This window comes from Erinaceus europaeus, chromosome 17 (assembly GCF_950295315.1).
Source record: "Erinaceus europaeus chromosome 17, mEriEur2.1, whole genome shotgun sequence".
Lineage (NCBI taxonomy): Eukaryota > Metazoa > Chordata > Mammalia > Eulipotyphla > Erinaceidae > Erinaceus > Erinaceus europaeus.
This window is the reverse complement of record NC_080178.1, coordinates 17,257,806-17,263,805: the sequence shown is the minus strand read 5'-3', so window position 1 is coordinate 17,263,805 and position 6,000 is coordinate 17,257,806. Positions and strand designations below refer to the sequence as shown.

Genomic DNA, 6,000 nt, shown 5'->3' with positions numbered 1-6,000 from the left:
GCGGGTAGAGACGAAAAGGGGGCAATCTGGCAATCTGTGTGGCCTGGTTGATGAGGTAGATCGTACCCGCCCACATCAGAAATCGAGATGTAATTGGTCGAGATCTTAGAGGGGCGGGGTAGGGGCGGGGACCCACTCCAGCCTCTTGGCCCTGGTAGGCCGAGCTACAGAAGGAAGGTCTAGTGGGCGGAGCCTAGCGGGTCCGCAGCCAGGCAGCATTCCAGCGGGGCCCATGGGAGGAGCTGTAGGAAACTAGGGGCGTGGTTTAAAGGGGGCGTGGTCTTACCGGGCTCCTGGCCGAGAGGGGCAGACCAGTGACAAGAGTCCAACCCTGCGCAATCCGACGCAGACTGGGGTGCGAGCCGCGACACGGGGCTTGTGGAATCCAGCTAAGAGCAGAGCCAACAGGTGAGAAGGGGCTTCGGGGTGGCCGGCAGTACAAGAAGGAGCAAAGTTGACTTTTTTTGCTGCCACGTTCAGAGCCTGCTTGCGCCACTTTCTTGGAACGAGGGGACGAGTTGGGCCAGTGAAGACAGCTGTGGGTGAGGAACCTGAGCCCCAGAGCTTGGACCTCCACCCCGGCCTCCCTGACACTGCATGAGCCAGCCATGTGGCGCCGGCCTGACCCCCAGCCCAACTCCGGAGCAATGGGGGTCCCAGGAAGAAAAGGAAGCTGGCCAGGTGAACTCCGTGCAGCCCTTGCTCTTCCTCATTGCAACCCCGGAAGGGTGGGGGGCAGGTGAGCGCCAGCTGCAGGTGGGCCACAGGTAGGCAGGTCGGGCGGCACTTCTGGCTCCCCAGGCAGTTCTTCGTTGCAGCGAATTGCGTTAAAGGTCGCTGGTTTCCTCTATGGGGCTGCAGCCCTGGGGAAGAGGATAGGTAGGTTTCTGCCTTCTGGGAGTCCCAGAGCAGGGACGACCTTCAGCTTGGAAAACTCAGCGGGGCAGACTTCCTCCTGCCACCCCCCAGCACCGCCAGACTTTCCCAGGTGTGCTGCCTGGGAGGCCCCGGAGCACAAACCAGGGAGCGCGTTTCATTTGGGGTGTGGAGGAGGAAAGAAGGGAAAGTCCCCCACCAAAACTGGACCTGGAATCAAGTTCAGCCTCTCCTGTCCCCACCCCCAGCCCCAGGCGTGTCCAGACTGAGTTTCTGGGTTGGAGGCTTTAGCGCATGGCATAGGAGCTAGCTAAGTCAATCCAGTCGTCAAAAAGCTTGGACCTTGGAACCGAAGAGACTTGCATTCCACTCCCAGACTCACCTGTACAATGGGGTTAATGACACCACTCCAGGGCAGCATGGAGGACGGAGGAGCTGCAGGGCCCAGGGAGGCCACACTGTCATAGCTGCTCTGAAGCAGACAGGCAGCTGATGGGCAGATTTCCTGCTCTGGCATGAACCCCTCTTGGGAGATTCGGAGGCTGGCAACAGCCAGAAGTTGCCACCTGCCATCAATGCCCCTTAGTTTGTTGGAGCGAGGCTGGGGATTGTGTGTTACACTAAAGAGTGACTGAGGTTTTTTTTTTTTCCTTTGGCCTTTTGCTTGAGGTTGGTGGGTGTCCAGTTCGATAAAGCCCCATATGTTTACTGAGCACGTACTATCCACTCAAGGAAGGTAGTCAGACCTGGGCTCAGCCCTCATTTTGAGCTGCAGACCTAGACCTGCAGCACTCCTCAGGCTCTGCTCTGGGCTGTGCTGTGCTACCCTGGCTGAAGGCAAGCCACCAGATTCCAACTCCATGCTGACCTGCTTGGAGGCAGAGGGGAGGGGCCCTGTGGACACCTGTTCTCTGTCTGAGCTGGGTTGGGCAGTGCCCCTTGGATCTTCTGGAGAGATGAGCCCTGCACTTTGGAACTAACTGGTGCATCCTGTAGGACAGAGTCTGAATGAAGGCTGCTTTGTGTAAAGGAGATTCTATGTGTGTGTGATTATGGGGGCAGGGAGGGAGTTCCCCAGAAGTGGAAGAACCAAGAGGGCCTTCCTGGAGTTGGTGAGACACAAACTTTCTGCGCAGGCTCCCAAATCCTGGTTGCACTTGGGTCAACTTGGGATCCCCAACCCCCCCCCCCCAAGCATCAGAGGGGCTTAGGCTCAGCTTTGGGTATGGTGGGGAGGTAGAGGAGGTGAGGAGGTGGTAGAAGGGGATATTTGTTTCAGACCATGGTTAGTGAGCAGCTGATGGAAAGTTCTCGCCGCCACCCTTCCCACCCACATGATGAATGATAAACCATCCTTGCCACTCTCAGTGGCTTATGGTCTGGAAAGGGGCTTAGACAGAGCTGCAGACAGGACAAGAATGATCAAGGCTTCCTGGGAGAGGGAACATTTTGGGGTGGACTCTAGAGATGGGAGAGTGTCAGCAGCCACTGCAAAGACAGTGTTTTGGAGAGAAGACAATGCCTGGGACAAAGGAAGGAGGAGTGGGGCAGGGAGGAGGCATGCTTGAGATCTTGCTTTAACCCCTGCTTCGGTGCTTCAGCCTCTCTCTCTCTCTCTCTCTCTCTCTCTCTCTCTCTCACACACACACACACACACACACACACACACACACACACACACTCACACACACACACACACACACACACACACACACACGACAAGGGGATCGGAATGTTCAGGGAATTTTTAAGAAACTTCTAGGTTGTTCCGTCTGGCTGAAACCTTGGGACTGTACAGTGAGGTGAGGGGGGTGGGTAGGTTGGAACCACTCCTGGAGGACCTTGAATGCCAAGGGGGAAAAAGTCTAGATTTGATATGTTGTGAAGTGGGAACCATTGAAGGTGTTTGAGGAGGGGAGCAACTTAATCAGAGTGACACTTTGGACAAAACTGTCTGTGCCAGATGTGTTGGTGAGGGCTTTGTGGGTGCCTGTCGCAGAGGGGAGTGAGGAGAGGAGATATTGGCCCAGGGTGTTCGGCTGTCTCCCCACCCTGCCTAGACTTAGGCACACAGGAAGGTGCTGGGTCCTGTGAGTGGGAGTGCTGGGAGGGTGTGAGCCTGCAGAGGGCTAGAGAGGGTCACCCACAAGGAGGAAGCACCAGAATTCAGTCATGGCATCTTGGGGTGCAGGGTGGATAGGAAGGTGCTATGGGTCCCCTCTTTCTGAACCCCAGCTCTGAGAGGTCAGGGTGAGGGGTCGTCCCTGCAGCAGAACAGCTGGGGCATCCGAGTTTCCAACATGGGGTGAGGTGGAGGCAAGGATTCAGGTCCCCCAAACTTCAGAAGCTTCTGCATAGTGGGGCAGGGCCCTCTCTCCCTTGAGCCAAGGCCTGGAAGTTTTTTAGCCCCAGGGAACCAACCCCAGTTCCCTTTGAGGACCAGAATGCCCTCCTGGGGGGCCCAGCAGACCTAAGCCCAGAATATTCCTTGGTGGCTCTGGCATCTGGGGCCATCTGTCTTGCCTGGGTTTGGACTTAGCCCTCGCCTCCTGACGCCAAACCATGCTACCCACTCTTTCCAGCTCTCAGAAGTTCAGAATGGGGGGGGGGGCTGTGATTGATGTGGGGAGCCAGCTTAGTCTGCCCTCCCCTGGGCCCAAAGACGAACACCCAGAGGGGAAGCACAGGGTAAACATGGAACTTCTCTCCTCCCTCCCCTGCTTGCTCCAGGAAGCAGCCAGCCACAGGCCCAGCTGTCTTTGGAGGCTGGCTGTCTTTGGAGGTCAGAGGTGTCCTGACTCACACTGGGGTTCCCCCTCCAGCAAGGCTGGTTTTCCTGTCAGTGGCTGATTCACACTATGCTGACATGAGGGAGCAGCTGAGGAGGGGGGAGAGCTTCTTGGGGGTGGAGATGGTAGTGGGGCTTCCAGCTTTTCTGTTTCCATGCTGTGTGACCTTCCCTAAGTTCCTTCCCCTCTCTGGACTCATTTCCCTGCTCTGCTAAAGTCCCTTCCTTCCTTCCTTCCTTCCTTCCTTCCTTCCTTCCTCCCTCCCTCCCTCCCTCCCTCCCTCCCTCCCTTCCTTCCTTCCTTCCTTCCTTCCTTCCTTCCTTCCTTCCTTCTCTCCTTCCTTCCTTCCTAGATTCCCCACATGGTGGTGAGAACCTTACACAAGAAAGTCCTGCACTGTGCCACTGTCCCAGCTAATGACCGGTTTTCACTTGTCTCTTGAGGGTTCTGTAAAGTGGGGTCCCTCTGTAATAGGGTGCTTGTGAGCATACCCTCCACAGCACAGGGTTTCAGTACAGAGTGGAGCTGGGTGACTCTGTAGAGTAATGGGTCCCTCCTCCTGGTCCTGGTCCTGGTCCTGGTCCCTAACCACAACCCAGTGTCACCTTCCTTCTGTTGTCGCCAGGGAGTAGAGGGAGCTGAAATAAGCTGATAGTGAAGCACTGGGCTTGGGGCTGCCTGTTCCGGGCTGTATAATGTTTCTATAGCTTATACATTGAGGGGTAAAGATGGCAACTGTGTCCATCCCAGGCTGCTTCTTAGGCCTTCTGGAACATTCCACAGAACGTCTACCTTCAAAGCAGGTCAGAGCTTCCTTTGCCTCTTCAACATGTATGGTCATTTCCAGCTATGCTGCACCTTCTTACTTCTCCTGGGGGTGGCTGCATTTCTACAAGCCAGACAAGTTCTCTGGGGGGGCGTGTTCTGAACATGGTAGCAGCCCCCACCTCCCCATGTATCCACACTGAATGCCCCGTCTGTCTTGTGAAGCATGGACAAGTATCCTGTGCCCCTCCTAGGCAGGGCTGCCCTGCCAGTGTCTGCGCCCCTGGTGCCTGGCATGAGACTGGGCATATGGCAGGTGCTTAGGAGGTGACAGGTGAGTAAAGGTCTGTGACACTCTCATAGCCAGGCCCTGCTCAGTGCCAGGTGCTTAGTGACTCTTTGGCACTGGCAGAGCCAGGACACAGGGTCTGAGGCCCCTGCTTTGCCCTCCAGGCCTGACCACCCTGCTCCCAGCACCTACCCACCCCCCTTCCTGGGGGACAGAGGAGCCTTTACTCTGCTAAGAGAGGAAGAACTCCACTTCCTCCAGCCCTCATCTGCTGAGGGCCACGCTCACCCTTAGTGAACCCTGACCCAGGCACAAGAGACACCTTCAAGTCAGCAGTTATTTTTGGAAAGTGCCTATGGGGAGGCCTTGTGAGGGTTCAAGCTGAGTGCTGGGGGACTCAGAAAACTCCCCCCACCCCACAAGCTCTCCTTTTAGACTGCCAGGTGGGCATCTCTGGGAGTGGTTCTCTTTCTGCAGTGGGAGCTTCTGCCTCTGCTTTGGGTCCCACCCCAACTTTGCCTGGGCTCCTGCTTCAAGCCCTAGGCTCAGAGCCTGAGCAGAGAAGTGCACCAGGTGCTGGAAGCTGGGCCCAGCAGTGTCTGGCTTCTGATCAAGGCTCTGCTGCCAGGTCACACACTGCCTGCTTTACATCCTCCCAGGCAGTGAAGTTTCCAGAATTTTGTCTGGGGGCCTGCTGGGTTTGGCCTTAGAAGAAGAGGAAGGAACCAGAGGCAAAGCCAGAGTTTCTGGAATCAGATTGCCAGAGAGGATTCCTGTCTTACCTGTGGTCCTGTCTTCATTCCTTGTGCTTCAGGTTCAGCATCGAAGAAGGAGAGGATAAGGGAGCCAGGCAGTGGCATACCTGGTTAAGTGCACCTATCATAGGATTTGAGCCCCGCTCCCCATTTGCAGAGGGAACACTTCACAAGCGGTGAAGCAGGTCTGCAGGTGTCTATCTCTCTCTCTCTCTCTGTCTCCCTTCCCCTCTCAATTTCTCTCTGTCCTGTCAATAAAAATAGAAGGAAGAAAAAAGAAAAAGGCTGCTGGGAGCTGTGGATTCATAGTGCAGGCACCGAGCCCCAGCAATAACCCTGGTGGCAAAAAAGAAAAAAAAAAGAGGGGAGGGTAAAAAAAAAAAGGAGAGGGTAATAGCACATACCTCACAAGTGGGGAGCGCTATGAATTAATGTGTGTGTGCCCCATTCATGATGTGTGCCTGGCGCCTGGCACACATTCTGTAAAGTACATAATAGATGTGTGTGTGTAATAGCTTTTTTATGT

The 6,000-nt window shown here is 55.6% G+C and overlaps 1 protein-coding gene across 2 annotated transcripts in view; it reads left to right on the top strand.

The window, feature by feature from the left end:
* The first annotated feature begins 255 nt into the window (after window positions 1-255).
* CD82 (CD82 molecule) overlaps window positions 256-6,000 on the top strand; it is a 58,454-nt gene continuing 52,709 nt past the window's right edge. Inside the window, exon 1 of one of the 2 annotated variants that reach the window (XM_060176555.1) lies at window positions 256-408. The gene's annotated coding sequence lies outside the window, so the exon portion shown is untranslated. The remainder of the gene's footprint in view (window positions 409-6,000) is intronic. The other variant, XM_007519103.3, reaches the window with a different exon arrangement.